The sequence below is a fragment of the Rhodnius prolixus genome, unplaced genomic scaffold, assembly GCF_049639745.1.
Source record: "Rhodnius prolixus isolate KJV_2025 unplaced genomic scaffold, Rpr scaffold_7, whole genome shotgun sequence".
Classification (NCBI taxonomy): Eukaryota; Metazoa; Arthropoda; class Insecta; order Hemiptera; family Reduviidae; genus Rhodnius; species Rhodnius prolixus.
The window spans coordinates 13,358,857-13,367,485 of NW_027411582.1; the positions used below are offsets into that span (position 1 = coordinate 13,358,857).

General features: G+C 43.5%; 1 long non-coding RNA gene across 1 annotated transcript; it reads left to right on the top strand.

Annotated features, from left to right (window-relative positions):
- Nucleotides 1-679: 679 nt before the first annotated feature.
- Nucleotides 680-8,413, top strand: LOC141447017 (uncharacterized). The gene is made up of 2 exons (XR_012454071.1): nt 680-1,253; nt 8,156-8,413. It is a non-coding gene; the product is annotated as an uncharacterized lncRNA (long non-coding RNA).
- The last annotated feature ends 216 nt before the right edge of the window (nt 8,414-8,629 follow it).

An 8,629-nucleotide genomic window follows, 5' to 3' on the forward strand; every position in this document is an offset into this window, starting at 1 on the left:
TGGCTTGTGACCTGGTAGTGAACACAACGCAGTCGGCTTAACAATCGCGGTTATACTGAGCGTTTCGCTTCATGTTTCCTGGTTTATTCTATTTCGAAAGCAGTTAACAGAGATCTGTCTGCGTGGGAAGACAATGCTTTCAATCTTTTATCGAATTACTGACTAATTAGTGCTTTATTATTATATTATTTATATATAATTAAATAATAATAATAGATTTCATAAAAGTTTTCTTGTTCAAAAAGATAAGAAAGTATTGCTAAGATTTCTTCGGTAATGTTTAAAGTGCAACGAAGCGTTTATTTTTAAATAAAAAAGGATAAGATTCTTTTCAAAGTCTAGTTTTTTTAAAATGTTTCTAAAATATAATAAAATAATGAATATAAAAAGTTTATTTTCTGTTAAATCTTTATTTAATCTCTTGTTTCCATGTTCTTATTGTTTGGCTATTATAAGAAGAACAAGTTTTGTGGTGGAAGGAGCTCTTTGTTCATTTGGTTCTTTTTTTAAAAACAAAATTTCCTCTTCTCTTAAGAGGAACCATTGGATGGTAGACAATGGGAAATGGAAGGGAGATGTCCCAGACGGACCAGGAAGGGACATATCAATATATTTTTTAGAGAGATATGTCTGTTCCTGTTCAGGCCACATTATACGTTTTGGAGTGTACTGTACCCGAAGTTAAATTATAATTTAAAATATTAAAATAAATTCTAGAAGGGCTACAGTCTATGCTGTTTGCTGCCTAACAGCAAACAAATAAGTTAAACTTTGCACCTTGTTGCTGTGCCCAGCAACAAGAGCAGTACTCAGTAGTAGTACGGTGCCAGCCACATACGAGCAGACATCAGGGCTTAGTCGGAGTATTGTTTACCTCGCCTATCCCTTGCTCAATTTCTTTGCATTGTCTTATACTTACGTTTTGTACAATTACAACGTTTATGATTATACTTGTACAATTACAACGGTTATAATTATATTTGTGCAAGTACAACGTCTTTGTTATTAATTTGCAAATCAAGAACAAAATAGTGAGTGCAAGTGCGGTAGTGGAAGGCTCGAACGTTTCCGCCTACGATAACGCCTCGTACATGTACGTGAGCAGTTCCGGCGTCCAGCAGGCGCATACCTACGATTATCGTCCGTAGAGAAGCACACCATATATAGCCAGCGGCTTAGCCTAATGGTAGCGTGAGCGACTGCTGACACTAACGCTTCACACCGCAGGTTCGATTCTCACCAGCATCAAATCGGTATTTAGACTTTTTTACTTTACTTTTTATTCCATAAAATAATTATTTTCACATTTTTATGTTTTGGGCATCCATTCCAACCTTATAATTTAACTTCAATTATAATTATAAGTGCTAAGTGGTAATTGTGGTCATTTTCTCTGTATTTAAGGACCCTCCAATCCCCATTGGGCCTACCTTCTTTAAACAGGGTGCGGAAATAGTAAGGTTCCGCACGGAACCCTATCACGCCCCGACATTTTCTGGCGCCCGAACAGGGACTCAAACCCTACATTTCGGCACTGCCCGAATAGTAAATGTTTATTAACAACAACAATAATAATAATAATAATAAAAATTAATAATCATAATAATAAATATTTATTCAAATATTTACTTCATTTCATTTTATTTCATTTTCTCGCCCCGCGAACTAGTACAGTCTGATTCTACTTTTATTCTCTCTCTTCCGGCATCCCGGAAGTATACAAATTATTCTTTAATAACTATTGGGCATTACCAATCATTCAGTTATTATATTTATTTAAAACCACAATTACCACTTAAACCTTTGCGTCTACATTAGACTTAATATTAATTGTGAGCTTCAAGCGCTATTAAAAATCTAATTGAATTACACTTAATTCTTTACGTCTACATTAGACTTTATTATAAATTTTGAATTGTTTAAACGCAATTAATAATTTAATCGAATTACATTTAATTCAATAATAATTATTTCTATTATTTCTTCATTTTAAAAAGTGTTTTGTATTCATTCTTGATTATAGTTTATAATATTTGGCTCATTTAGCCCTTTGTTTATTAATAGTTAGTTCTCAAAACAGAATTTATCTTTCTGGAATACTGTTTATTGTACGCTGGCCATAACATATCTCCCTTCCGCTCATCGCAGAAAAAATATTTAACTATTGGCAGCATTTTCATATAATTGCTTTGTGTTTACTTCAACTTTCCGCATTTCTCTTCTGGTTCTAGGGATTTTATTTTGATTTTCTAGCAGTTCATCAATTCTATTGCTCAGAATGGAAGGCCTTACCCCCGAACGAACCGCAGAGTTCACTCATCTGAAGTCAAAACTTCAAAACTTAGCTCATGAGATTAAAGCTCTTTTAGAACAAGGGCGATCCATCACTGAGGACCCTTCCCAATTATTTCTATTCAAGGGTATGTACAAGAAGTTAGATTCTTATTTTGACACCTTCCAGTCTACATGGGATAAAATAATAGAGCTAGTACTCTCCTGGCAGTTAACTAGCCTCTTTCCCAGTCAACAAGATAAACAATTACAGCAGACTGTGAAACGCTATTATTATGAAATTAGCGCCATATATGAGCATCACATGAATCCAACTCCTGTTGCAGCTCCTGCGCCAGCATCTGGCCAGGCTTCAACCTTAAGCGAATCACGTATTATAAGAGCTCAGTATCCTAAGATAAATCTTCCTACCTTTGATGGGAACCAGGCAGAATGGCCGCTCTTTCGCGACACTTTCACTGCCCTTATTCACTCAGATGCTTCTTTATCTGGAATTGAAAAGTTTCTTTTCCTTATTTCATGCCTTAAGGGTCCAGCCCTCACCTTAATTAAGGGGATAGACATTGAGGAGGCCAACTATTCTCAAGCCTGGAACTTGCTCAATGCCACCTACAATGACAAGCGCAGATTGGCGAATAAATACCTCAAGACGGTATTGGATTATACCCCTCTTAAAAACAAGCCAACTTCCAATTCCATTAAGCATCTACTGACTACTGTTGTTGAGTGCATCGATTCCTTCCGGAAGTTAAAAATTCCTCAAGCGGACGACTACTTATTATTCTATCTGGTCCTCCGTTGCTTAGATAAGGGCACAAGGACAGCCTTTGAAACGCAGTACGCGCGCACAGAATTTCCCACCTATCAAAATCTTATAGATTTTATTAGAATAGAGTGGAGGTCCTCGGAACTAACTAATGAGGACTCAGGCCCTCCCTCAAATCCATTGCGACCTAGTCACCCTCCGACAAACGGAAGGGGAGGTACATCTCATGCGTCTCTTCTTGTTGATAACAAGGTTGTAGGCAATCCGCCATTACAAAGGAAGCAAACGTATCCTGATTCATCTAAGGCTGCCCGAATATCATGTCCTGTTTGCAAATCGGCCCATGGTCTATATCAATGTGACCCTTTCCGCAAGGCTTCTCCTTCAGAGCGCATCAAGCTGCTAAAGGATTGGAAGGGCTGCACCAACTGTCTTTCCGCTAAGCATGGGAAGGATTCATCCAGTTCACAAAGAAGATGCCAGCTTTGCGCTAAAATGCATCATACTTGGCTACACCTTTCGCAACCTCCAACACAACCTACTCCTTCCGCATCCTCTACAGTACCAAGTACTAGCGGCATAACCTTGGGTACTCAAAACACTCACACAGAGGTTCTGTTGGGCACAGCTGTGATTGAAGTGCAATCCGCCCAAGGCCGTTACCAAAGGGTGCGCGCGGTCCTTGATAATGGAAGTCAGCACTCGTTTATGACCCTCGACTGCGCTACGAGGTTAGGCCTGATCCCGCAGCCCTATGCACAATGCATATCCGGCATTGGTCAGGCACCCCTTAGTGGCATAGTGGGCAAATTGACCTGTCACATTCGATCAGCGCTCTACTCAGATCTTCGCGCAGACTTGGCCCCAGAGGTCATAGTAGTCACGCGCATCACTGGCCCTCTCCCTCATAAGCAACTTCCTTCCGAATTGCTAAATTTGTATAGATCATATGTACTCGCCGACGAAGAATTCTGGAAGCCAGCTCCAATCGAATTCTTGCTAGGAGGCGATCTATTCTATGACATAATCAAAGGGAAGCCTCTTACGTTAGGTCCTGACTCACCTAAGCTACTTCCAACAATATTCGGTTTTGTGGCAGCGGGCCCCACTAAAACCTCCACCTTATGCCAAGAGTCATCCACTCTATTAGCGCCTTCCACTAGTGATATGGAGAACATCATGGCAAGGTTTTGGGAAGTGGAAGAACTGCCTAAAACACGCATTGTGTCAGAGGAAGAAAATGCTTGCGAATTCCATTTCATTTCTACTCATAGTAGAACCCCTGAGGGACGCTACATAGTGTCTTTACCATTCAAAGATTCCATCTGTAACTTGGATAACCCCAGGCAGCAAGCGCTAACCCGGTTTTTTAACTTGGAAGCCAAGCTCGAAAGAAATGCCTCATTAAAAGAGCAGTATCATGCCTTCATGATGGGATACCTAACATTAGGCCACATGAAGGTAGCCCCTTCGGACACTTCCCTTTACACCATTCCTCACCATGCGGTATACAAAGAACAGAATGGCCAGATGAAATTACGCGTTGTATTTGACGCATCATGCAGCACTCGAGGTGGATCGCTAAACGATCATCTGTTTGCTGGTCCTAAGCTACAGCTGGATATAGGCGATGTCATCACTAGCTTGCGCGTACATCAGTTCGTTTTTATTGCCGACATAGTCAAAATGTATCGCCAGATCCTGTTGGATCCAAGCGACAGAAAGTATCAGCACATCCTGTGGAGATTCAACCCAGACGAACCCCTGCAAGAGTACGAGTTATGTACGGTCACTTATGGTGAGAAGGCCTCTGCCTTCTTGGCCCAGAGAACCCTCAAACAGCTGGTGCATGACGAAGGCGACTCATATCCTCTAGCTTCAAGAGCTCTACTCGAGGATATTTACGTTGACGACATCGCCACTGGGGCATCGACCATCGAGGGTGTCATGCGCCTTAAAGAAGAACTCGTTACCCTGCTGGGCAAGGGAGGTTTCCACTTGAGTAAATGGGCCTCCAACTCCCTAGATTTATTGCATACTCTCCGCGAGGATGAAATTGGTGATCCCTGTATAGCCCTGTCCGACGATAGCCACGCTATCAAGATACTCGGCATTCAATGGAGCCCCAGCGAGGACGTGCTTTCATATCAAATACGCATTCCACCTTTGAAACTCACCAAGAGAGCGATCCTATCCGCCATTGCCCGCATCTATGACCCCCTGGGATATTTAGCCCCGGCAATTTTCTTCGCTAAGACGCTTCTCCAGGATCTTTGGGTAGCGAAAATTGGTTGGGATGAGGTAGGCCCCTCACAAATCGTGAACAAGTGGCAATTGTTCGTAGACCAGCTTAGCTGTTTAAGCGAAATAAAGCTTCGCCGCCACTTCACGTCACCAAACGCCACGCTACACCTAATAGTAGGTTTCAGCGATGCTTCACAGCGAGGCTATTCAGCTGTTCTATATTTGCTAGCCACGCTTCCCGAGGGTGTCCAAGCATCCCTGCTCAAGGCAAAAACAAAGCTTGCACCCATCAAGCCAACCACAATCCCGCGCCTAGAGCTGTGTGGAGCATTACTTCTCAGCAAGCTCTTCCACTCATGTCAAGGGCTGGTGACCAGGTTAGGCATCAGAGAATCCATCTTCTTCACAGACTCTCAGGTGGTGCTGGGTTGGCTTTCCACTCCACCAGAGTTGCTTAACACGTACGTAGCCCACAGAATTGTCGCTATATTGGACAATACCCAGAGAAACCAATGGAAGTATGTGCCATCCCAGGAAAATCCTGCAGATTGCGCATCGCGAGGCACTCTTCCAGGTGAACTTCTCCACCATCCTCTATGGTGGGCGGGGCCCTCTTGGCTGCGTACCATACCGAGTAATTGGCTCGAGCCAATCGCTCCACACGACCAACCTCTTCCTGAACTTAAATTAAAAAACATCACCGCGCTCAATACCACATCTGACTCAGACGCATTCGACTGGATTGAGCGTTTCAGTACGTACCCCAAGCTGGTGCGTAGCACTGCCTATGTCCTAAGGTTCATAAACAAGTTGCAACACCGTGCACTGCCCATTGGCCCTATATCGCTTCCCGAATATAGGAAGGCCGGAAAGCTTCTTGTAAAGCTTGCACAACGCTGCTATGTGACCTTTGACGGTAAGGTAGTAAACCTTAGATCCCTTTCCTCCCTGCGTCCATTCATTGACCAGGAAGGCCTTTTGAGGGTGGGTGGACGACTCGAACACTCTCGCCTCCCATATGATGCCAAGCATCCTTACATTATCCCCTCCAAATCTCACCTTACACAATTGTTGATTGATCATTATCATTTAACCTATCTGCATGCAGGAAGCACAGCGCTCCAAGCCATGCTGCAGACTAGGTACTGGATCCCCGGAGCCAGGGGAATAATTCGCCGCCGCGTCTTCCATTGCGTTACATGCTACAAGACAACGCGTGCTCCTCAAGCTCCCCTTATGGGCAATCTGCCCTCCTCACGACTTGAGGAGGGGCAGGTGTTCGCTCGCGTTGGCGTAGATTTTGGAGGTCCGTTCTACATACGTGAATCCTTGCGGCGAAAGGCTGCTCTCGGGAAGGCATACTTATGCCTATTTGTCTGTATGTCCACTAAAGCCGTGCACCTGGAACTAGTATCCAAGTGCACAACTGACGCCTTTCTGGCAGCACTCGAACGCTTTGTCAGCAGAAGAGGAAAGCCGGCGCACATCTATTCGGATTGTGGTACAAATTTCATCGGCTCGGCTCATCGCCTCAGAAAATTAATGGTGCTACTTAGGTCGGCTCAAGCGCAAGAACGGATCACTCAATATACCGTGCCTCAGGAGATTGAGTGGTCTTTCAATCCACCTTCAGCTCCCCACTTTGGAGGGCTATGGGAGGCCGGCATCAAGTCCTGTAAAACCATCTTACACAAGGTGATTGGGGAGAACGCGCTTACTTACGAAGAACTGGCTACATTGTTCTGCAGAATAGAAGGCATCCTCAACTCTAGACCCCTTATACCTATGGGATCCGACCCAGATAACATAGCTTGTCTGACTCCAGGGCACTTCCTCATCGGAAGATCCATAACCGCCTTACCCGAGGAGCACTCTCCTGGGAGCACAAGACTATCTCAGCGCTGGCAACTTATTCAGGACAAAACGCAGCATTTCTGGAATCGGTGGCGCATGGAGTACCTCCATTTCCTCCAGCAACGCCAGAAGTGGCTAAAGAGCACCCCTAATATTCTGGTGGGAGATTTGGTTATCCTCAAAGAGCCCAATTCCCCACAGAAATCTTGGCCATTAGCTAGAGTCACAGAAACACATCCCGGCAGCGACGGTATAGTCCGGGTAGTTACGATACGGACTAAAACCGGCACCTACAAGAGGCCCGTAGCCAAATTGGTTCCTTTGGCGCCTCTTAACCAACAATCCTAACTATCAAATTAATACATTCAAGCCGTGCGCAATGCACCAGCTTGCTTACTGATGCCAAGCATCCATATCATTCCCTTTATTTAACTTTCATTTCAATCTATCAAGTCTTTCCATAGCGACCGAACTGCAGCTTTACAACCCTTCGTAAACTCCTTCTCCTAGCCTTACTACCCCTTGAACCAGAATAGGCCATCTTCCGCGGATCTCGCTGCTTCACAATGAACTATAGATCTTGGAAAATTTAATATAATTTTGGTGGGCGGTATGTTCAGGCCACATTATACGTTTTGGAGTGTACTGTACCCGAAGTTAAATTATAATTTAAAATATTAAAATAAATTCTAGAAGGGCTACAGTCTATGCTGTTTGCTGCCTAACAGCAAACAAATAAGTTAAACTTTGCACCTTGTTGCTGTGCCCAGCAACAAGAGTCAGTACTCAGTAGTAGTACGGTGCCAGCCACATACGAGCAGACATCAGGGCTTAGTCGGAGTATTGTTTACCTCGCCTATCCCTTGCTCAATTTCTTTGCATTGTCTTATACTTACGTTTTGTACAATTACAACGTTTATGATTATACTTGTACAATTACAACGGTTATAATTATATTTGTGCAAGTACAACGTCTTTGTTATTAATTTGCAAATCAAGAACAAAATAGTGAGTGCAAGTGCGGTAGTGGAAGGCTCGAACGTTTCCGCCTACGATAACGCCTCGTACATGTACGTGAGCAGTTCCGGCGTCCAGCAGGCGCATACCTACGATTATCGTCCGTAGAGAAGCACACCATATATAGCCAGCGGCTTAGCCTAATGGTAGCGTGAGCGACTGCTGACACTAACGCTTCACACCGCAGGTTCGATTCTCACCAGCATCAAATCGGTATTTAGACTTTTTTACTTTACTTTTTATTCCATAAAATAATTATTTTCACATTTTTATGTTTTGGGCATCCATTCCAACCTTATAATTTAACTTCAATTATAATTATAAGTGCTAAGTGGTAATTGTGGTCATTTTCTCTGTATTTAAGGACCCTCCAATCCCCATTGGGCCTACCTTCTTTAAACAGGGTGCGGAAATAGTAAGGTTCCGCACGGAACCCTATCACGCCCCGACAGTTCC